This window comes from Dermacentor silvarum, chromosome 1, assembly GCF_013339745.2.
Source record: "Dermacentor silvarum isolate Dsil-2018 chromosome 1, BIME_Dsil_1.4, whole genome shotgun sequence".
Lineage (NCBI taxonomy): Eukaryota > Metazoa > Arthropoda > Arachnida > Ixodida > Ixodidae > Dermacentor > Dermacentor silvarum.
In genome coordinates, this window is record NC_051154.1 from 320,213,634 (window position 1) to 320,238,823 (window position 25,190).

Sequence of the window (25,190 nt, forward strand, 5' to 3'; positions counted from 1 at the left end):
CCTCGTCAGGGGGTGTGGCCTTAATGGTCGATAAGGGCGTTGCATGTCAGCAATTAACCCTCCGAACGTCCCTTGAAGCAGTTGCTGTCCGAGCATTGTTGTTTGGTAAACTAGTCACAATTAGCTCCATCTACATTCCCCCTTCCCATCAGCTTTCCAGAACAGAATTTCAGAGCTTCATCGATGAACTTCCTCCGCCATACATAGTCGCTGGTGACCTTAACGCTCATAGCCCCCTGTGGGGCGACTCTCGTTGCGATGCGCGAGGGCGCCTTATAGAAAATTTTCTGTTTTCTTCAGGTGAATGTGTATTGAACAAGAAAGAACCTACGTACTACAGTATTACACATAACACATACTCGTCCATAGACTTAAGCATAGTGTCGAGCACTCTAATGCCATACCTGGAGTGGTCCGTCCTCAAGAACCCCTATGGAAGCGACCACTTCCCAATTATGTTGAACTCAACGAAACGAGATGGATGCTTGTCACCACCTCCTCGATGGAACATGGACTCGGCGAACTGGGAATTGTTCCGAGAGCTAACACACTTAGGCCGTGATGACATTGTTGCTCTTAACGTGGACGACGCCGTAGCATATCTAACTGGTTTTATTATTGACGCTGCTACAAAATGTATTAAACAAACTAGTGGACTGGCTCAGAAGCGCCGCATTCCTTGGTGGAACGAAGAATGTCGTAAAGCCCGCAAAAATCAAAACAAAGCTTGGGGATTGCTTCGCGATTCTCCTACTGCCGAAAATCTTATTAATTTCAAACAGGTTAAATCGCAAGGCAGAAGGACACGTCGACGTGCAAAGAGAGAGAGTTGGGAAAGGTACATTTCTGGAATAAATTCCTACACAGACGAGGCAAAAGTATGGAACAGGGTGAATAAATTAAAGGGCCGTGAGACGAACCCGCTGCCCTTAGTGAGTACCCAAGGAGATGGCCTGGAGAATCAGGCAAACTGTCTGGGCGAACACTTTGAATATGTCTCCAGTGCATCTCATTATACACAAACATTCCTGAGGTTCAAAGAACGCGCAGAGCGACAGCCCCTCGATCGGAAATGTGCCCGAAATGAACATTACAACTGCCCGTTCAGTTTAGCTGAACTTAAAGCTTCTCTTGCTTGTTGCAACGGTTCGGCACCAGGTGCTGACCGTATCATGTATGAAATGATCAAGCACCTACACCCTGAAACACAAAAGACACTTCTCTCTCTTTTTAATGTCATGTGGGCTGCTGGTTCCATTCCATCTTCTTGGAAAGAGGCTATAGTAATCCCCATACTTAAACAGGGCAAGGACCCGTCCTTACCTAGTAGCTACAGACCCATTGCTTTGACAAGCTGTCTGTGCAAGCTCTTCGAAAAGATGATTAACCGGCGCCTAATCTGTGTCCTAGAAAGCAACGGAATACTAGATCCTTACCAATGTGGCTTCCGGGAAGGTAGGTCGACTACAGACCACCTTGTCCGCATCGAGGCAATCATAAGGGATGCCTTTATACACAAACAGTTTTTTCTCTCCGTATTTCTTGATTTAGAGAAGGCATATGACACCACATGGCGCTTCGGTATTATCCGAGACCTTTCCGCTATGGGTGTCCGCGGCAACATGTTGAGTACTCTGCAAAGCTACCTTTCTAACCGTACCTTTCGTGTAAGGGTGGGCCAGGCCTTGTCTAGGTCTTTCACCCAGGAAACTGGTGTCCCGCAGGGCGGTGTGCTTAGCTGTACACTGTTTATTGTGAAAATGAATTCTCTACGCGCGGCTATTCCACGAACGATGTTCTACTCTGTATATGTAGATGATGTCCAGATTGGTTTTAAATCGTGCAACTTTGCTGTCTGCGAACGACATGTCCAGCATGGCTTAAATAAAGTGGCTAAATGGGCTGATGAAAACGGTTTTAGGTTGAGCCCACAGAAAAGCACATGCGTCCTTTTCACTAATAAGAGAGGAATAGTACCAGACCCTGCTATTGAGCTGTCTGGTACCACATTACCTGTAAGCAAAGAGCACAAGTTTCTAGGCATCATATTGGACTCAAAACTCGCATTCGTTCCGCACATCAAATATTTGAAGGCTAAGTGCCTGAAAACAATGAACTTATTGAAGCTGCTGTCGCGTACAACATGGGGCAGTGACAGGAAATGCATTTTGAACTTGTACAGGTGCCTTGTCGGCTCACGACTTGACTACGGGGCGATAATTTACCAGTCTGCTGCGCCCAGCGCTTTAAAAATGTTGGATCCTGTTCACCATTTAGGAATCCGCCTCGCGACTGGGGCCTTCAGGACAAGCCCCGTACAAAGCCTTTATGTGGAAGCGAACGTGTGGTCGCTCCACCTTCAGAGGACTTATGCCAGCTTTACATATTTCCTTAAAATAAATTCAAACCGTACACATCCTACCTATTTTACCATAAACGATACCACATCTGCCACACTATTTAATAATCGACCAACAGCGAAGCAGCCCTTCTCGCTACGCGTGAGAAAGCTCAGTGAAGAAATGGGTGCTGCACTACTTGAACATTGCCTAATGCCTCCAGCGAAGCTGCTACCGCCTTGGCAGTGGCAGCTGGTTGAATGTGACACATCGTTTATTGAAGTCACAAAACACGCGCCAGATGCACACATTCAAATGCACTTTTTAGAACTAAAGTCAAAATACTCTTGCCCTGAATTTTACACAGACGCATCAAAGTCACATGCTGGCGTTTCCTATGCGGCAGTCGGTCCGTCCTTCTTGGAATCCGATGTACTTTATCCCCACACAAGCATCTTTACGGCAGAGGCATATGCAGTACTATCGGCGGTGAAACACATTGATAGATTGAAACTCCAAAAGGCTGTAATATTTACCGACTCTTTAAGCGTTGTTAAAGCGTTAATGATGCCGCAAAAACATAAACACCCTGTAATTATGAACCTCTACTCACTGATCTGCTCTGTTTATGCATCTAAACAACAAATCATAATATGCTGGGTGCCTGGGCATAGAGACATCGAGGGTAATGTTCTTGCCGATCAAATGGCCACATCAATAACATCGCACGCTATTAATCCTACCGCTGCTGTCCCTGTAACAGATTTGAAACCTTTCTTGCGGAAGAAACTGCGAAGCTACTGGCAACGTTTGTGGGATGCGCAAACAAATAATAAGCTTCACTTGATTAAGCCACAGTTAGGTTTCTGGCCCTCTGCATCAAAAACACGGCGAACTGATGTCCTATTCTGTCGCCTCAGAATAGGACACACATATGGTACCCACAATTTTCTATTGAATGGTAATGATCCTCCAACCTGTGGTAGATGTGGCGAGAGGCTCACCGTTCTTCACGTCCTCCTGGAATGTAGGGAAGCCGAGAGAGAGAGGAAGAAACATTTTCCTCTGGCATACCGCTGTTCTATCCCTCTTCATCCTGCTATGTTTCTTGGCAAAGAACCGCTTTTCACTACCAAAGCAGTCCTCGCTTTTTTGAATGATGTTGTCTTGCATGTTATCAGCCCAAGAAATACGTAACGCATCCTCTCTCAAGAGGATGCCACTGTGATAATAGTTCAGTTTAGCCTCTGACATATCTTAGTATATCATCAATCTTTTACAATGCATCCCTCGTATCCATAGCACACTTCATTAGTCATTGCCATATTCTTAGTAACTATAGATTTTACGCATTTTACAGCGACTATTTTAGGCCTCTTTACAGCCATGCCACATCTGTTTTATCCACACCTTCTAATTCACCATTCATGTACCACTGACACGTCATTATCATCGCCTTGGCGCTCTTTGGCCGCATCTGGCCCTTGCGCCAAAAAACTCCAACAATCAATCAAATCTATTTGATCTACCAAGTGCGTTTTCGCATCTCGGTAGTGTTCCAGTGGGACACCGAGATAACGAGTCGGCATCTGACTGAATTTGATGCTTTCAACATAAGCTGGCGTACGTTCCCATTCTCCGTGCCAGAATTCGGTGCTTTTCTGCCAGCTTATGGCACTTCGAGTCAGAATACAGAACATTTTTGCATCTTTGACTACTTCAACGATGCTGTCTTGATCGGCACAAAAGATCGCTATGTCGTCAGCGTATGACAGGATTTTAACTTCGTGCATATGCAGTCTGAATCCATTGACCTTCTCGTTATTCAATACTTATCACCAGATTGGCTCTAGAAATATGGCGAAAAGCAACGGAGAGGCCGGCAACCTTGGCGTACACTCGAACTAACCGGCATACTTTTGCTCAGCTTGTTATTAATTATGAGGTTTGCACTGCAGTCTGCGTACCCCATTTTAACCCCTTCTTGAATAACTTTTCCTATGTTAATGTGTTCGAGCACAGCGAACAGTATGCTGTGGACAACCTTATCGAAGGCTTTCTCGAGGTCTAATTGGATCATTGCCACGCAGGGGCGTAGCCAGAAATTTTTTTCAGGGGGGGGGGGTTCAACGGCCCGACCGGGGGCGGGGGCAAGCTTCTGCTTTCCTCTACGTCATGTGATCGATAATAAATATCTGTAGTTTAAGCGGACTCTACACATGTATATCAATGACATGGGACCACCCCCCCCCCCTCGCGTGTGCGTGTGCTTGTGAGGAAATTAGGTAAAAAGTAAAGTAAGCTCGGTAACTACAGTAAGTAGGACAGGTACAGTGGGCGTTTGGAGCAACGGTCTCTCATCGCGCCACTGAATGGACCAGTCTTCGAAAACGCATCATTCAGACGACCCGTGCGATCGGAGAAGACATCACTAATTGTTAATTTCCGTTAAGTGTAGATGGCGTCGTCCTCCTCGGGGCGAAGTGCGTTTCACAACTCAAGGACGGCTATACGCGTGAAAATGCACGTGGGACCAGGCTATACCTACTCCCATAGCAATAGCTTGTTCGCTGCGTCTTTGCGCTAGAAAACTTAAATACGCGCAAAAACGCGTAAGGCTTTTTTTTTCGAAGCTTTCGTCGCCCTGCTCCCTCATACGAGAGGGTTGCATTTCCTGCGGCAAGTGCATGGCAAGTGCGTGTGTCTTCCGCTGTGTGCGGAAGACACAGCGGAAGACACACGCGTTAATGATGCCGTTAATGATGCCGTTAATGATGCCGAAAGCGTTAATGATGCCGCAAAAACATAAACACCCTGTAATTATCAACCTCTACTCACTGATCTGCTCTGTTTATGCGTCTAAACAACAAATCATAATATGCTGGGTGCCTGGGCATAGAGACATCGAGGGTAATGTTCTGGCTGACCAAATGGCCACATCAATAACATCGCACGCTACTAATCCTACCGCTGCTGTCCCTGTAACAGATTTGAAACCTTTCTTGCGGAAGAAACTGCGAAGCCATTGGCAATGCTTGTGGGATGCGCAAACAAATAATAAGCTTCACTTGATTAAGCCACAGTTAGGTTTCTGGCCCTCTGCATCAAAAACACGGCGAACTGATGTCCTATTCTGTCGCCTCAGAATAGGACACACATATGGTACCCACAATTTTCTATTGAATGGTAATGATCCTCCAACCTGTGGTAGATGTGGCGAGAGGCTCACCGTTCTTCACGTCCTCCTGGAGTGTAGGGAAGCCGAGAGAGAGAGGAAGAAACATTTTCCTCTGGCATACCGCTGTTCTATCCCTCTTCATCCTGCTATGTTTCTTGGCAAAGAACCGCTTTTCATTACCAAAGCAGTCCTCGCTTTTTTTAATGATGTTGTCTTGCATGTTATCAGCCCAAGAAATACGTAGCGCATCCTCTCTCAAGAGGATGCCACTGTAATAATAGCTCAGTATAGCACATGCCTCCAGGCCCTTACATCTCAAGGGCTCTGTTAAGGCATTAGTGTTTTTGAAACTTTTAGCCTCCGGCATATTTTAGTATATCATCAATCTTTCACAATCCATCCCTCGTATCCATAGCACACTTCATTAGTCATTGCCATATTCTTAGTACCTATAGATTTTACGCATTTTACAGCGACTATTTTAGGCCTCTTTACAGCCATGCCGCATCTGTTTTATCCACACCTTCTAATTCACCATTCATGTACCACTGACAAGTCATTATCATCGCCTTGGCGCTCTTTGGCCACATCTGGCCCTTGCGCCAAAAAACTCCAACAATCATCATCATGAATTATGTCAGCGCGAAGCGACGAGAACAAAGGGTGTGTAAGTGGGGGAGGGGGAGGTTGCGGAAAAAATTTCGGCGGGTTTGAACCCCCCAACCCCCCCCCCCCCTGACTACGCCCCTGTTGCCACGTGTCCGAGGGTTACGTCACAGCACTCAAGAACGCTTCTAGCTGCAAGGATGTTGGTTAGTATGGTTCTTCCCTTCACGCCACATGTCTGATGTGGCCCAACGACAGATGTAATAATTGAATGAAGCCTTTTGGCGAGGACCTTCATGTACACCTTATAGTCAACATTCGTGAGACTAATTGGTCGATATGCTTCGACCGACTGCAGCTTGGCGGGCTCATTGGTCTTTGGTACGAGAACGATATGGCTGGCCCTGAAGATTGAGGGCAGTGGTTGAACATCGTAAGCTTCATTTATGATGATGTAAAGTATTTCTGCCATTTGAGACTTGAAAAACTTATAGAAGCTGGACCCTAGGCCGTCAGGCCCTGGAGCCTTTGCCGTACCGAGCTCATCAATTGCTCGTTCTAACTCTTGCATACTAATAGGTCTCTCCAGTCCCGTCTTTACGTCTTCCTGCAGTACTGGCATGAGTGATAAGAAATGCTTCTAAAAATCCTCAGTCACTTCGACTTTACTGTTAAAGAGATTAGAATACCGTTCTTCAAAAGCACTTTGAATGCTTTCTTGATCATCTGTAAGAACGCCGTGATAGGTAATTTCCTTAATTTCTTTCTTTGTCGCATATCTCTTTTCATCCCCGAGTGCCCGCTTCGTCGGGGCTTCATCTAACCAGATGCGCTCGGCTCACGCTCTTATCACCACTCCTTCGTATCTTTCGGTCTCAAGAGCTTCCAGCTGTTGTTTTGCTTCTTTGATAACAGTTGTAAAATGCCCGGAGACTGCGCTTTCTACATCTAAAACTTACTTCAGCGTACACGGCCGGTATTTTGTAGCGATGCCTTTAATGTCATAATGCCTTTTCGGGCTTATCGCGCTTTGTCAGTGGTCAGAGCGACGGTCAGCTCGCGTTATCAACGTTGATATCGTGAGCGGACCGTCGCTCTGACTAAAGTCCGTATATATATATAGGGACTTTAGCCTTGACCACTGACAAAGTGCGATAAGCGCGCAAATGCATTATTACTTTAAAGGCATCGCTACAAAATAGCTGCCCAGTTCTTTTTAAGTTGTCTAGCCTGATGCCTTAAGACACATGCCCTTTGAATCGCTATACTTTTCACCTCGCTTTTGAATTGATCCCAACCGTAGAACATTTCAGTCGGTTCCCTGGTGTGCAATTCTTTAATTTTCTCCGTTACTTCGTTGAGGAATCTTTTGTCTTGTAGTAGCTTTTCATTGAGCTTCCACAGCTGCCAATTGAAACGGGACGCCTTCACTTTTGAACCGATTGTGAACACCACAAAACTGTGGTCACTAAAGCTGTCATGTTTAATAGCGTAGTGATTACAAGATGGTACTAGTTCCGCCGACACGTTGGCGCGATCGAGCCTTGCATGGCTCCGCCCTTGAAAATGAGTGAACATTACTCGGTTTTCACGCAGCACATCACCAACATCCACAAGGCCAAACTCTTCAACGGTGTAACTGAGCGCTTCTGCACTCTTGTCTTTTATGATCACATCTTTAGTAGTGTCTTCGGGCAAATATACGCAGTTAAAATCACCTAGCAAAAGAATCCTCCTCTGACTACTTATGAAGGTGGCCATATAGTCAAAAAACACTTTCCGATCATTTAATTTGTTTGGGGCGTAAATACAAATTATGCTCCAGGCTTCTTCACTGCTAGTTATGTCACAGATAACAAATCGGCCATTATCGGCCATTATCGAATGTCACCACAGTCTCCTCAATATTACCGACAGTGTTTCGCAGAAAAATAACACATCCTCCGGATTTCTCTTTGGCATGACAAACACAAACATTGTAATTTGATATAAACATTTCGACCATTCTATCCGTCTGTTCCTCACTTTCAATTTTTATTTCCTGGACTGCAAGGATATCAATATCATGGTCAATTAACAGCCGTTTGATTTGAGCCTGCCGCTTTCTCATCGACAGGCCACGCACATTCAGCGTTCCTACTCTGTAGCCACTATTAGAAAGCTGCGGGACAGACGGACTGCTTTGTGACTGATGCACGTTTGGTGTTAATGGACTTACAGCACTGGAATGGACAACGTTGAATGGCTCCGCCACACTGGTCCAAGCCCTTGCGTGTTCCTTGTCGGCACACATCACCAGAACTGCAGCCTACATGTCCAACCTCAGTTCCTTCATGCACGACTACGGCAGCGGCGGCCCCCTCTACGGCGGGGGCACTGCGGGCGTCGACCTTTTGTCCTGTGGTACGTTTGGTTTAGGCTTCAGCGAAAGCCTCCGAGAGGTGGTGGTCTTGGCCGGCGGTCCTTCAGCTGTGGTCGCGTCATCTCTTTTCCATCCTTTTCCGGGCTTTCGTCGCCTGGTCTTTTTGAGACAGCGGCTGGGTTGCCGCTATTCCCCGACTCTGCGCTGTTTCCGTCTACTTCAGGTCTGCTAGCCAAGGTCTCCCCGGCGGTGGCCCGCAAAGCTTCACCATCGGTGCAACTTTCTGTCGCTGCAGCTCCTGTGTCATGCTGTCTTCTTTGCTGGCTTCTACCTCCTGAGCTTTGTCATTACTCATAGCGTCTAGCACCTCCTCACATTTCAGTGGTTCCCCATCCTCCTGAGCAGTGTCCTCGGCGTCAGCTTGGTTCATCAGATGCTCGTTTATCACGTCGCTCTTGCCAAACCCTGTCACGATTGCGTAACTTCGCACACACTGGGTATCTTCGTGGCCGAAGTGAAGACAGATCCCGCAACGTGAAACGCGGCACTCGCGTCGTATGTGTCCGGTGCCGTGACACCGGAGGCAGAGCGGTGCTCTGCCAAGAACTAAAACAAGTGCATTGTCCTCGCCGACGCGAAGCTCATATGCGGTAGATCTTCTATGGTAAGGCCTGCTTTCAAGCATAAGGACACCATTCTTGTGTGTGAGCCTTTGTCACTGCATCCGGCAACCCACCATTTTTCCCTTGACATCTCGGTCCCGGTTCTGAAGGGTGCTAGCGCCGCTCGAAGGTCCTCGTCCGGTGTGGTGTGCAACAGCCAGTAGAGCTTCATGCGTACATTTTGTTGCGTGGGTCAATGGCCAGACATCGCTCACCCTTTACGCTTAACGCTTCCGTAGACAGCAGCTTCTGCTTTCCTTTTTTATCCTTGAAGGTGATAGCCCAAACGTGGTTGATTTGATAGGCTCCTAAAGCCAACACTTCCGGCATCAGCTGCAGACGAGCAAGCGCGTGTCGAAAATGTTCTACGCGATATGGCGTGGCCCTGACATCACCGTGCAAAAACACGGTATTAGCGACGGTCGTACCTTTCGGCAATTGCGGCAAAATAATCTGGTACTCCTGTGTGGCAGCATCCATAAACCTGGCACCGCGGCCCTTTGGCGGCCGCAAAAACCACCCTTGCAGGAGCCGACATTCCGCGTCCGTACGCTGTGGCGGCCGGAAGCAGAATCCCATTGCGCCACGGCGGCGAGACGCGTGCTGGGCTTTACCTGCTGTGCTCGTGAGTGCGATACAACGCACATCTAAAATAAAAAGGAAGACCACCGGCCCCTGGAGGGCTTGAACCTCCAACCTTTCGGTTAACAGCCGAACGCGCTAGCCGATTGCGCCACGGAGGCGATACGCGGGCTGCACTTTACCTCTTGTGCACGTGACTGTCATACAACGCACCCGTAAAAAAAAGAAGACCGCCACCCCCGGGAGGGCTTGAACCTCCTCCAACCTTTCGGTTAACAGCTGAACGCGCTAGCCGATTTCGCCATGGAGGCGAGACGCGTGCTGCGCTTTACCTCTTGGGCTTGTGACTGTCATACAGCGCACATGTACACCCGTTAGCAAAAGTACACGGACCAGGGGTTGCGCGAAAAAGCCGTTTTTTTCCTCTGCCTATGAAAGCTACTTGTAATTGAGGACTGCAGTCCAAACTTGACGCTGCGAACTTTTCAGTGAAATCATCAATGCCAGTTTATGCTTGTTAATTACGAAGAAATTCCCATTTTTCGGCGACCCAATGGTCCGTATACTTTTGCTCACGGGTCTACAAAAAGGACGACCTCCGCCCCTGGAGCGCTTGAACCTCCAACCTTTCGGTGAACAGCCGAACGCGCTAGCCGATTGCGCAATGGAGGCGAGACTCATGCTGCGCTTTATCTCTTGGGCTCGTCTGTCATACAACGCACATGTACAAAAAACGAAGACCACCGCCCTCGGGAGGGCTTGAACCTCAAACCATTCGGTTAACAGCCGAACACGCTAGCCGATTGCGCCACGGAGGCGAAACGCGTGCTGAGCTTTACCTCTTGTGCCCATGACTGACATACAACGCACATGTAAAAAAAAGGAAGACCACCACCCCCGGGAGGGCTTGAACCTCGAACCTTTCTGTTAACAGCCGAACGCGCTAGCCGATTGTGCCACGGAGGCTTTTTTTTTCTTTATTGCCTTCTCTGACATGGAAATACAAAGCACAAAAGATAAAAACACCTCAGCTACACTTGAGCTGACGCGTGCGGAGCTAAAATCTCTTCAGTTGCACCAAATCATCAAACAGCGGTATCCAGTCTGGTGGATCAGGCTGCGCCCTGAAACATTCACGTATATAAACAACACTGTCGATAAAGTTTTCACGTGTAGAAGGAGTATTTATGTCGGCGTGTCGCACCTGCATTCGTGTTTTCCACAGACTGTGGAGGCCAAGGAGCATGATTAAATCGTAGGGCACATCTTCGTTTTCAACTGGTAAGAACCGGATGCCGTAAGGGTTTAAGGGGAGCTCTTTTTCAATCGTTCTCTGAAGCACATCCCAATAAAAAATGGGATCCCAACATTCTAAGAAAACATGTTCAGCTGTCTCGGGCTTCCTGCATAACAAAGAGTTTGTTGTCCATGGCACGAATATCCCTTTATCGTGCAGCCAGGTTTTGACAGGCAGCGTACCGGAATGGAGTATTTTTTTACTGCAGGTCTCACGGGCATCTTTCTAACTCGTTTAAGAATATCTTGCCCTGGGCCTCCACAGTGTGGTGACCTGTAAAAGGGTATCGGCAACACCACATCAACAAGCGCTTTGTACAGATTTTTCTTATTAACATTGCATAGGCAGTCAGGGTAAATCGTATTTCCAACATCTTGCACGAAAGGACAACCTCGCGCAAGTAATCTTTCACTGCTCCGTACATGTTCTCACATGAGACTATTCTTCCAGGGAGCAGCCTCTGTTAGCGCACTTGCATAACAGTTCTTAGAAAGGGATCACTTTGATCCCGTAGGATCAGAAATCGCGAAAGTACTTGCCGCAAAAATTAATGCACTAGGCCAAGGCCTCCGCTTTTAAATGAAGCAAAACGGTTAGTTCGGCTGGTTGTTTCCCAAGTGGGCGCCCAAATAAAAACAGCAGAAACACGATGAGTTTTTTGAACAGCTCTCCGCGTCGCACACAGTATATTCATGAATTACCACAGCTTCGAAATAAAAAAAAATATTGCAGATAGAGGCACGGGAAAGCATTGACAGCTGCCTTCCTTGCCACGCGTCCGCTTTCTCTTTCACTCTCAAAGTTTCTTATTTCCAGTACGAACCGGGATCCCGATAACATTCCAGGGGCACTCCTAGATATCGCGTTGGCAAGGTAGACCATCGTAGTCGAGAAAAACAATCCGGTGCTACGTCCCATTCACCATGTCAAAAACTGGAGCTTTTTTCCCAATTAATTTTACTTCCAGTCTGAACACAAAATTTTTCCACCACACTCGTGACTTCACAGATGCTCGCTCTGTCTGCACAAAACACCGCTGTATCGTCTGCAAACGCGAGTACTTTCACATGCGACAACTGCAGCCTGTAACCCGAAATATTATCAGAGTTGATAATTGCCAGGCAGAGCGGCTCTAAATAAACTGCGAGAAGCAAGGGGGAAAGCGGGCATCCCTGCCTTACTGAAGAACGTACACTGAGTCTGTCAGTAAGTTTGCCATTATCTATAATACGGGTCGTACAGTTCTTGTAAGCCATTTTTACGCCTTCTACTATAACGCAACCAAGGTTGCAGTGTTCCAGAATGGAACACAGTATTTCGTGAGACACGGTCAAAAGCATTTGCCAAGTCGAGGTGTATCATTGCTATCTGACTGCCAAGTGCATCAACACACTCTAATACGCTGCGTGCAACATGTATATTTGTGGCGATGCTACGGCCTTTAATGCCGCACGTCTGGTGAGACCCAACCAATTTCGTGATCACAGACTGCAGTCGTTTTGCTAAAACCTTCATAAAGACTTTGTAGTCGACGTTAATGAGGCTAATCGGTCGATATGACCCCACCAACAGGCGTTTTCCGGGATCGTCAGTCTTCGGAATCAAAACAATGTGGGAAGTAGAGAAATACAGTGGAACCTACTTGCGTTCGTAAGCCTCAGTCAACACATGGAGCATGTACTGTGCAACAGAATGCTTAAAGGTTTTAAAGAAAGCAGCGCTTAGCCAGTCTGGGCCAGGGGCTTTCCCAGATGGTAGGTCGTCTATTGCTTTCTCTATCTCCCGCAATGTTATAGGCAGTTCAAGAAGCTCTTTAATTTCGTCATCTAGAGTTGGCATATGTCTTAAAAAGTCTACATGAAAGCCGTCTATGGTATTGAGTTTATTGCTAAGAAGTTCAGCGAAGTGTTCGGCTATAGCGCTCTGAATGCATTTAGTACCTGCTATAATCCGGCCGTCATACAGGATGCTCCTAATCTCTTTCTTGCAAGCGTATTTTTTTTTCGTCTGATAGCGCTCGCTGTGTTGGCGTTTCGCCCACCCACAATTTTTCGGACCTTGCGCGTATTGCGGCGGCTCTATATCTGTCTGCCTGCGTCGATTCTTTCTATCTCACATTTCACTTCTCGTATTTCTTTAGTGAAATTCCCCGGCACGCTACTTTCCATGCTCAGCAGCCATTCAAGTTGCCCATTCAGTTCTTTTTCTTTCTCTTTCTCTTTATAACGAGCTACACTGCACTTTTCTATAGCTTTCATTTTTACCCACTCTTTGAATCCTTCCCATTCAACTGCAAAGCTAGCGGGCTGCGCATCTAGCATTTTGTCTAGCTCGGTCTGAACTCAGAAAATAAACCCTTCATCTTCCAGAAGTTTCGCCTTTAGTTTCAATAAGAGCCAGTTAAAACGCGATTTCCTGCCCTTTATTCCTAAAGTGGTACTCACAAGGCAATGATCGCTGAAAGGCACAGGTGTAACATCATAGCTAGAGGATAGGGGCACAAGATCAACAGACACATACATCCGGTCAAGTCTAGCATGACTCTCCCGCTGAAAGTGCGTGAATTCTGGGTGGGTCCCAGTAGAGAACACATTGCCAACATCCTCGAGACCATAATCGTGAACAAGTGTGTTAAACACTTCCGAGGTCTTGTCTCTAAGTGGCCTACACTTGACTCTGTCAATTGCGGCGCACACACAGTTGAAGTCCCTCAATACAAGCAAAATTTCGTCAACGTTCAACGATGGCTCAAGGGACTCAAAGAAAAGTTGACGCGCGCTTTCTACATTGGGAGCATATACACAAACAATGCGCCAACATAAATTTGAACACATGAAATTAGTAACCAAAAGTCGACCACTTCGCCAGGCAAAGACCGACTCTACGCTTATTCCTAACGCGTTACGGATGAATAGTAGGCATCCACCCGACGCCCCAACAGAGTGACAGACACACACATAAAAAGTTGTCGCAGTTTCACCTGAAAGGTGAAGCATCAATTGCGATAGCAAATTTGTAGAGAGATATACGGAGTAATGATATTAGCTTTATCAGCTGTATAAACTTGGACATGCAGCAGCACCGGCAACGCGCCGAACTGTTGTCGACGCCGTCGGCATTTTGCCCGCGTTCGCTCAAAATGCGTGCGGCGTTGGTGACTGTTGCCGGAGCCTCTGATATAAATAGGCACTTGGTGCCGCAGCTAAACGTCGCCTCCCTTCCCTCCCCCTTCCCCCCCTCCCCCACGGCCTCTCGCGCATCGGAAGAAGGCGCGTTTGCTCTACATATATGGTGATTGTAAAGGAGGAAAGAGACGCCTACTTCTGCAGCCCTTAAGGAAGCACGGCGCAGAACGCGCGTTTGTTCTCCGCCGTGCGTTCACTCCCCGTGAAAGAGCGCGTCCCTCGCGCCCTTTCACTCGCACATACAGCGTTCGGCGGCGCGCGGCCACGATTTCATCTCCATTGACGTCATACGGAACCTCACGGCGACGGCGACGGCGACGCCGACGGCAGAAATCTGCTTTTGAGTGTCCATATAATTGCTATCGCAATAAAACTTTGCTTGAAAGGAGGACACAATGCGGTCGGTTTGCTCCTGACTCTCTATTTTAGACTCCTGTACAGCGACTATATCAATATCGTTATCTAGCAGGAGGCGATTAAGCTTGTACTGTCGCCTTCTTGCTCCCATCCCTCTGACGCTCAAGGTCGCTACACGAAGTGGAGTACTGAGATTAATAAGCATCTCTTAAAAAAAAAAAAAATATGTCACAGTTTCGCCCTAAGGGCGAAGCAATGAATGCGATAGCAACACAGCAATGTCATACGAAGTAAGGTGAGCGGCTTTGGTAGCAACAACACGCAGAACTGTTGTCGACGCCATCGGCGTTTTGCCCGCGTTCGCTCAAAATGCGTGCGGCGTTGGTGACTGTTGCCGGAGCCTCTGATATAAATAGGCACTGCGTGCCGCAGCTAAACGTCGCCTCCCTTCCCTCCCCCTCCCCCACGGCCTCTCGCTCGTTGGAAGAAGGCGCGTTTGCTCTACATACATGGTGATTGTGAAGGAGAACAGAGACGCCTACTTCTGCAGCCCTTAAGCGAGCACGGCGCAGAACGCGCGTTTGTTCTCCGCCGTGCGTTCACTCCCCGTGAAAGACGCGCCCCTCGCGCCCTTTCACTCGCACATACAGCGTTCGGCGCGCGGCGACCATTTCTTCTCCAAATGACGTCATACGGAACCTCACGGCGACGGCGACGGCGACGGCGACGGCGACGCCGACGGCGACGGCGACGCCGACGGCAGAAATCTGCTTTTGAGTGTCCATATAATTGCTATCGCAATAAAACGTCTCAGTCCGCATGGCGCCTACCTTCACGGTCGGCGCAGGTTTCCACACGACTGCCTGAATCTCTTGACGCCGTTAGACCAACAACCGGCGCTCACGTCGACCTGGACAACGCGCTGCTACGGAGGTGGTTTCCCCGCCTGCCGCGCTTCGACCGGAAGCTTCGGCCGCGGCTTTACCATCGAATGTCTAACACCCGGTGCCTTCGGCGGAGGCTCATCGCCTTCGCCTGCTGCTTCACGCCGTCTTCGTCATGAGGATGCTTCCCTGCCGTCAAGCCCGCCGCTCTCTGGCTGGTCTTTGGCTCTCTGGCGCGTACGTCGCCATTGCATAAATGTCGGGGGTCTCTACACTGCCTAGAGTTTCGACCGTGGCTTTCGCCGGGTCCGTCGCCTTGTCACCGCCGTCCTGTTACGGCTCACGCTGCGCCGGTACACTACCAGCTACTGCACTGGAAACCACCGCATTCTGCTTCACCAGAGGTGTCAACGAAGGCGCAGTGTAACGCGTTGGTTTCCCAGTTGCACGGGCTGCTTCTTCCGCGTCCGCTTCATCCATCAGCATCTCGGACGAGTCTTCGCTGGTTCCTGGGCCTGCAATGCTCGCGTAAGTGCGAGCGCACTGGTCTTCTTCGTGCCCGTAGCGTCGGCAGGTTCCGAAACGCGGGACTCGACACTCCCTGCGGATGTGGCCCGCACCTCGACACCGAAGGCACAGCGGGGGCCTGCCAGGTACATCGACTAGTGCCAATTCCCCGCTAACGTTCATCTGGTGGGGCAAGTCGTCCAGCTTCACGCCAGCTTTCAACTTTTGGGTGACGAGCCGGGTAGTTGAGCCCTTCTCAGGCATGCCCTGCACACGCCAGTGCTCCCGGGCAACTTCTGCAACTTTTCCATATGGCGCAAACGCGACACGCACGCCCTCATCAGGCACATTGTGTGCCTGATGAGGGCGTGCGTAACGATGAACTGCCCTTGACAGTAGCACGCTTCCCGACGATGCGGCCAGTACGCGCCGCCGTAGCAGTTGACGCGGTTCAAGATAAAGCACCTCGACCGTCTGCGCCTGCGCGAGCAACTTCCGGCCACCGACTCCAGCGCTCGCCGCATCGCGATGCAATGCGCTCCGAGATTTGCCCTAAGTGTGAAACAGACTGTACATGCTCTGGTATACACAGTATACACGCAAACCAGAGCTACGGACAACGGAAGACCACCGCCCCCGGGAGGGCTTGAACCTCCAACCTTTCGGTTAACAGCCGAACGCGCTAGCCGATTGCGCCACGGAGGCGAGACGCGTGCTGCGCTTTACCTCTTGAGCTCGTGACTGCCATACAACGCACATGTACAAAAAAAGGAAGACCACGGCCCCCGGGAGGGTTTGCACCTCCAACCTTTCTGTTAACAGCCAAACGCGCTAGCCGATTGCGCAAAGTAGGCGAGACGCGTGCTGTGCTTTACCTCTTGGGCTCGTGACTGTCATACAACGCACATGTACAAAAAAGGAAGACCACCGCCCCTGGGAGTGCTTGCACCTCCAACCTTTCGGTTAACAGCCGAACGCACTAGCCGATTGCGCAACGGAGGCGAGACGCGTGCTGCGCTTTACCTGTTGTGCTGCTGACTGTATTTACAACGCGCATGCAAAAGAAGGAATACCACCGCCCCCGGGAGGCCTTGAACCTCCAACCTTTCGGTTACAGCCGAACGCGGTAGCCGATTGCGCCACGGAGGTTTTTTTTTCTTTATTGCCTGCTTGGCACAATACAGGGGAGAACAACGCTATAACATCATATTAAAAATGCTAACTTGTCTATAGTTAGCATATGTGGGCTAAAAACGCTTTAGGGCCAGAAGATCGCCCAGAAAAACATACCAATCAGGCTTTTCATCCTGCTGCTTGTATACATCTCGTAAATATGCAATGCTTTCGTTGAAGTTTTCTCTGGCTGACCTCAAGTTTACATCCCCATTGCGCACTGACATTCTGGTTTTCCATACATTATGCATTACTAGAATTATTGGCATATGATACAGCACACTTTCGCTGTCGACCGGGAGAAATCGAATGCCATAAGGTTTAAGCGGCAGTTCCTTTTTTAAAGTTCTTTGGAGAATGTCCTTTGAAAGACTGCATCGCTACAATCAAGAAACATGTGCTCGATCGTTTCGAGCCTTTTACATATTACACAATTTACCAACCATGGCATGAACAGGCCTTTTTCTTGCAACCACGGTTTTGTAGAAAGTGTTTCGCTATGTAGCATGAAAAAAAAGTTTTGATGGACGGACCGGATGGCCATTCTTTTAACCCTCTTTAAGACATTGCTGCCAGGTCCTGGATTGTACAACGTTCAATAAAATGCACGGGCATCATCACATTGATTAGGTCTTTGTACAGACCGTTTTCTTTTAACATCGCTCAGATATTCCATTGAAAATCTGACTTTTAACAATTGGAAGGCGGCAACAATTTCGTGCATGCATCCACGAATGCTGGGTTGCATAACGGCACGTGACGACACAATAACATCTGGCAAAGCGTTTGCTAGTCTTACTTGCAAAACAGTCCTGAAAAATATATTCGTTTGATCGCGAAAAAAATGAACCTAGAGATAATTTGTCTCACAAACAAATAAATCAAGCCCAGTCCTCCGGACCGCACTGGAAGAAACAGGTTGGTGCGGCTTACCCTTTCCCACGATGAATTCCACACAAAGACCGCTGACACTCTATGCAGTCGTTGAATACCTAAACGCGACATGTGCAGTGCTTGCAAAACATACCATACCCGAGCAATAATAAAAATGCTACACACTGTGGCTCGGGAAAAACTCGATAAATCCCGTCCACCCCATTTTTTTTCGCGAGCTTTGTCTGTCTCCTCTTTCCAGTATTCTTGTGTGTCCTTGTAATGCTGGAGTGGTACGCCTAGGTATTTGCTTGGAGTAGTTGCCCATTGAATGTTGGCGTACGTGACCGGTGTGCTATCCCAGTCTCCGTGCCGAAACCGCTGACATTTATCCCAGTTTATTCTACTCCAGGTATACTGACAGAAAACCGTGGTATCTCTCATAAGTTTTGTTACACTTTCCCTATCAGTACAGAAGACAGCTATATCATCGGCGTAAGACAATATTTTGACCTGGCATGCCATGAGGCGAAATTATTTTATGTGTTCATTTTTAATAATCTTTAAACAAAAGGGCTCTAAGTAAATGCAAAAAAGTAGTGACGACAAAGGGCACCCTTGTTTCACTGAAGAGACATTCTGAATGCTTTCGCTTACTTGTTAACTATAACTGAAGCAGTGCATTCGGTGTACGACATTTTAACACCTTCCAGAATTATTTTTCCCACATTAACATATTCCAAAATAGAAAGCAATATTTCATGTGTGACAAGGTCAAAAGCCTTTTCCAGATCTATTTGCAGAATGGCAACGTGGTTGGCAAATACATCACAACACTCTAAAATATTTCTTGCTACAAGGATGTTCGTCGTTATGCTTCTACCTTTAATTCCACATGTCTGGTGTGGTCCGACTATATCTTTAATAAAGCCCTGTAATCTTCTTGCCAATACCTTCATAAATACCTTGTAATCTACGTTAGCGAGGGTAATTGGGCGGTAAGAACCAACCAAGAGTTGCTTAAGCCGGTCGTCTGTTTTAGGAATCAGAATGATATGTGACTACCGGAAAGAAAGCGGAAGTTTTCCGACGTCATATGCCTCTCGTATCACTGCATGCAGTACTTCAGCCATGCGACCTTTGAATTTCTTGTAAAAAGCTGAACCCGGTGCATCAGGACCAGGAAAATTTCCGGGGCTTAGATCATCGATTGCCTTTTCGATTTCCTTTAATGTAATTGATGCTTCTAGAAATGATGTTGCATCCTCATCTAGTTGTGGCATTAGTGGTAGAAAAGCATTTTCAAAACCCTTTTTAATTTCTTTCTTTTGGCCAAACAAATTCCGAAAGTGTTCTACAAAAGCATTTTCTATATCACTTTTCCTATCTGTTACTACGCCTCGGTACATTATTTCTGTGATTTCGTTTTTTTTTTTTTTTTGAGCGTATCTTTTTTCGTCGCTAAGGGCGCGTTTGGTGGGTGTTTCGCCCATCCGCCAAAGCTCTGTACGGGCCCGTATTACTGCACCTCTATAATTTTCGATGTTGATAAGCTCAAGCTGTCGCTTGGTATCTCGAATTTCTTTGCTGCGCATGCCGGGGGCAACGCTTTCTTGGCTTATCAAGAAGTCCAATAGGGCTTGCAGTTCTTTTTCTTGTTTTAGTTTGACGTGCTTAAGTTCAGAAGCTTGTTCTATTGCTTTATTCTTTATCTTTTCTTTGAAATGCTCCCATCTACCAATCATACACTGGTGCTCTTCTTCAAGTAACTCATTCAGGTTTTCCATTACGTAGTCCACGAAAGGTTTATCATCCAATAGATTGTCATTAAGTTTCCAGAGCTGCCAATTAAATCTACTTTTTCTTTTTTCTGCACCAAGCGAGAAAGACACTAAACTGTGGTCACTGAAAGAAACATGATTCACCGTGTAATTGATGCACAAGGGCACAAGAGCAGTCGATATGTAAGCTCTATCTAGTTTCGCGTGGCTATTTCCTTGAAAATGTGTGAACTGTGGAATGTTATCCGAAAACAAAGAAGCTACGTCATCTAATTTGTATTCTTGTACTATGGCGCTCAAAAATATTGCACTTTTATCCCGGATAGGTTGCTTATTTGCTCTATATTATGATGCACAAACACAATTGAAATCGCCAAGTAATACCACTAGTTGATCGCAAAGCAGGTACTTTTCCATTTCTTCAAAAAACAATCGCCGGTCACGTTCCCTGTTTGGTGCGTACGTGTTAATCACCCTCCAATTTTTCCCGGCAAAAGTAAAATCACAAACAATGTAACGGCCACTTTGACAAACACTTAATGAATCTTCGACGATCCCGATAGAATTTCGTAGTTCTATGCGTAGTTCTGTTCCTGATTTTAACGCCATATTTAATAAGGTGCAGGTTGATCGCACGAGATTACCCGTTTACAATGTCAAACAGTAGTTAGCATTGTGGAAGACTTAACAGCAGACCATGCGGTCACTCCTCTTATGTGGTACAATGTCCGCCATGGGCCTCTTCAATCCACAAGGCTTCACAACACTTGCACTCAGTTCGACCATAGTCCCCGAAAACCACCCACACAGTCCCGTGAGGAGACTCAGCGTCAAGGCGGCGGTTTGTCCGCCGACCGTCGCTCGGCCGAAATATTCGGCCGTGGTTTCATTGAGGTCCGCCTTGTGGTCATTTCCTTCAACGATGGTTCTGTCCCTTCACCTCTTTTGTCTGCCTTTTCCTCGCCGCTTTCCTCTAATGGCCGCTTGGTGGGCTGTCCACTGACGCTTTCGACGACTTCCATGCTAGTCTCTTGGTTTTGCGCCACCTTTGTATCCTCGCTGGTAGGTTCACAGGTGTCTTTTGATGTGGCAGCTTTTACCACTGCCGGACCTTGGTCTTGCCGCTCGCCCGCTGGTGGTTCACGCCTTTCCTCCAGCTTAGATTTGCTGGCTGACAATGTTACCGTTTTTCTGGTTGCGGCGTCACTTGAAGGCTTCGCAGCTTCCTCGGCGTCGGTTTCATCCATGAGGAGCTCGAATGGTTCCTCAGCACTCGAAGGCCCTGTGATGCTGGCGTACGTCTTAGGGCATTGTCCTTCTTCATGTCCGAATCTTCGGCATGCGCTGCATTTTGGAACTCTGCAGTCGCGGCGAATGTGCCCCGTCGTATGACAGCGAAGGCACATTGGTGCACGACCCGATACGACCACCAAAGCTTGTTCGCCGGTGACATTCACCTGGTGTGGTAGGTCTTCTAGCTTGACGGCGGCTTTGAGTCGCAGGGACACCAATCGGGTGGTGGACCCCTTGTCAGCAATTCCGTGAACACGCCACCGTTCTCTGCTGATTTCTTCCATAAGGCAGAAAAGCCACGTGCACGTCGTCGTCTGGAATGTTGTGTAGTAGCCAGTGAACTTTCATTCTTACATCTTGATTTCCAGGATCAATGACGACGCAGCGTCGGCCCTTGACCTTCAGTTCACTTGCAGCGAGTATCTTCTTGACGGCTTCAGCACTCTTGAAAGTTACGGCCCACACATGGCTCATTCGATACGCCCCTAAGGCGATAACCTCAGGAAGCAGTGTCATCCCAGCCAGCGCGTCGCGAAAATCCTCTACTCGGTAAGGTCGCACTTGAACGTCCCCGTTAAGAAAAACTGTAATAATAACAAAACGACCTGTTGGCGAATTCGGCAAAATCATCTCGTAGTCTCCTTCCTGTGAAAAATTCCTGTTTCCGCGGCTGGAAGTAGCCGCTGTAGCCACTCCTGCGGAGCCCGTCATCGCATGTCCGTTCGCTTCGACAGCCGGAAGTAGAATCCCCTGCGCCACGGAGGCGATACATGCGCTGCGCTTTACCTGTTGTGCTCGTGACTCTCATGCAACGCACATGTAAAAAAAGGAAGACCACCGCCCCGGAAGGGCTTGAACCTCTAACCTTTCGGTTAACAGCCGAACGCGCTAGCCGATTGCGCCACGGAGGCTTTTTTTCTTTATTGCCCTTCAATTGAAGTGCCATGCTAAATACATTGTTAAAAAGGAGAGTCAGCTTAGCTTATGCTGACTCGATTGCATTAAAAACGTTTCAATTTAACCAACTCATCGAACAGTGGCAACCAGTCGGGTGGTTCTTTCTGCGCTTTGTAGACTTCACGCATGTAGGCGACACTTTCGATAAAGTTTCCCCGAACAGAACGGACATCCACATCAGCATGGCGTACAGACATTCTTGTGTACCATATACTATGGAGGCTTATTAGCATCATAAGGTCATATGGAACATTATTAGTTTCTGTATCTAAGTACCTGATACCACGTGGAGTTATTGGTAATTCTTTCTTTAAGGTTCGTTGTAAAATGTCCCAATGAAAGAAGGGGTCCCAACAATCAATGAAGACATGGTCAACAGTCTTCGGTTTCTTACACAGTAAGCAATTGGTAGTCCAAGGCACAAATAAGCCCTTGTCTGCCAGCCAAGTCTTCACGGGCAGGGTATTTGTGTGGAGTTTAAAGAAGAATGATTTTAGTGATGGTTTCACAGGCATTCTTTTGACTCTTTTAAGAACATTATCTCCTGAGCCTCCAGAGTATGCTATCCTGTACAATGGAACTGGCATTAATAAGTCTAACATATCGCGATATAATTTCTTTCTTTTAACCGAACATAAGCATTCTAGCGAGAAACGAACACTAAGCATACGAAAAGATGACAGTACTTCCCGAAGGAAGCCTTTCACTGGACGGGATTCAGCATACGAACACGAAACAAGAACGTCTGGTAAAAGATTACTTAATAGCACTTGGTATCATGGTGCGCAAAAATTGGTCACTCTGGTTTCGCAAGAACATAAACCGCCATACAATCTGCCGTACAAATAGATGTGACAGTCCAAGACCACCACTGCGAACAGATCTTGATAGATTAGTGCGGCTGCAGCGTTCCCAAGTTGAGTTCCAAATGAAACAGTGAACACTCTATGCAGCTTCTGTACATTCACTCTCGACATGAATAGCGCTTGTAATGTGTACCAAATTTTAGCAACCAGGAAAATGGTACGCACGGTGGAGCGCGCGAACATTGACAGATTACGTCCTTGCCACGCAAACGCTTTTTCCTTCACCGCCTGTGTTTCTTGTTCCGAGAACGGCGTACTGTCGTTATAATGTTCGAACAGCACGCCAAGATATTTTACAGGCATGGTCACCCACTGGATGTTTGCGAAAGTGCATGGTAGGCTTTTCCACGCGCCATGCCAAAACCCGATGCACTTGTCGCAGTTTATAGCACTTCCAGTTTTTTTCGCAGTAAGACTTCGCTACAGCTACCACTTCGCTGATACTGTCATAGTCATCACAAAACACTGTTAGATCGTCTTCGTAAGAGAGTACTTTCACCTCACTTTGCTGTAATTTGAAACCTCATATTTTCTCGTTTTCTCTAACGGCTAGGAAAAAGCGTTCGAGGTATATCGCGAATAGCAATGACGAGATTGGACACCCTTGTTTCAGAGACGAACAGACATTGACACTTCTTGTGAAACTCTTGTTGATAATCAACAATGTTTTATTGATGCTGCATTCTTTGTAGACCATTTTTTAGCCATCTATAATCATGGATCCTATGTTCGTGTATTCTAAAATCTCGAAGAGAATATCATGAGACACATGGTCGAATGCCTTCCCCAGGTCTAGCTGCAACATTGCAACTAGACCCTCGAAAGCATCGATGCATTCTAGAACGCTCCTAGCGATGTGTACATTGGTGGTTATTGTGCGCCCTTTAATCCCACACGTTTGGTGGGCTCCTACTTAATGTTTAATTACGCTCTCTAACCTTCTTGCTAATATTTTCATAAATATTTTACAGTCCGTGTTCGCAAGGCTAATGAGACGATACGATGCAACGTACAAGCGCTTTACTGGATCATCAGATTTGGGGATCAGGACCATCTGAGTTGTTCAGAAAGACGGGGGTATACGCGTGTGTTCATATGACTGCGCTAAAAATTGCTTCATAATCGGAGCTATTCCTGCCTTAAATGCTTTGTAGAAGGCAGCGCTTAAGCCGTCCGGCTGAGGCGCCTTTCCTGAGCATACTTCTTCTATAGCTGCTTCAACTTCACTCACACTTATAGGCGCTTCGAGGCCTATTTTAACGCCTTCTTCCAACTGTGGCATTAAGTGCAAGAACTGGCTTGTGAAACCACCCAGATCAGTTTTTCTTTTGCTAAACAGGTCATCATAATGTTCAACCAATGCTTGTTCAATGATCGTGATGTCACTCGTGACTTCATCTTTGTAGCGTATCTGATTGATATCACTGCGGCGAACGTAAGCTTTCTCGTCGCTAAGCGCGCGTTTATTGGGTGTTTCCCCTTGCCACAGTTTTTCTGCACGGGATCTTATCATGGCTCCGTGATACTTTTCTGTGTCGATTGTTTCTAACTGGCTCTTTAGTTTCTTTATTTCCTTCATGACATGGCCAGGTTCTGTGCTTTCTAGATTCAGTAGGAAGTCGAGTTTGCTCCTTAGGGCCTTTTCCTTGTTTTTCTTCTTGTTTCAGCATAGTAGCTCTTTCTATAGCAACTAGCTTGACTTCATTTTTAAAATCTTCCCACATCCCTACTACATATTTCTCATCGGCTGCAATCAATCGTCCAAGTTTTTCCTTAACATCATTTACGAAGCTGTCATCATTGAGTAATTAATCGTTATATTTCCACAAGTCCCACGAAAAATTTGTTTTTCGTTCTTTTGTTCCTACTGTGAAGGCAACCAAACTGTGGTCGCTAAAAGAGACTTGCTTGTTCACGTACGCTTTACATAACGGTACTAGTTCCAGTGATACATACGCTCTATCCAGCCTAGCATGACTTAGTCCTTGAAAATGTGTAAACCGCGCGCGGAACACTGTAATCGTACAACACATAGCCGACGTCTTCCAGGTTGTATTCGCTGACAAGTTTGCTAGATAGCAATGCACTTCGGTCATTCACAGGCAAATTTTTCACACGGTCCTCTGGAAAACACACACAGTTGAAATCACATAGTAAAACCAGAAGCCTATCGGTTTTTAAATAAACCTCAACTCGCTCAAAAAAGGACTCCCTCTCGTGCTGTTTATTAGGTGCGTAAATACAAACAACTTGCCAGGAAATTTCACTGAGGATAAAGTCGACAACAA

The 25,190-nt window shown here is 47.3% G+C and overlaps 1 non-coding gene across 1 annotated transcript; it reads right to left on the bottom strand.

Moving 5' to 3' along the window:
* Nucleotides 1-16,590: 16,590 nt before the first annotated feature.
* Nucleotides 16,591-16,664, bottom strand: Trnan-guu (transfer RNA asparagine (anticodon GUU)). The gene has a single exon. It is a non-coding gene; the product is annotated as a tRNA-Asn (tRNA).
* Between the last annotated feature and the right edge of the window lie 8,526 nt (nucleotides 16,665-25,190).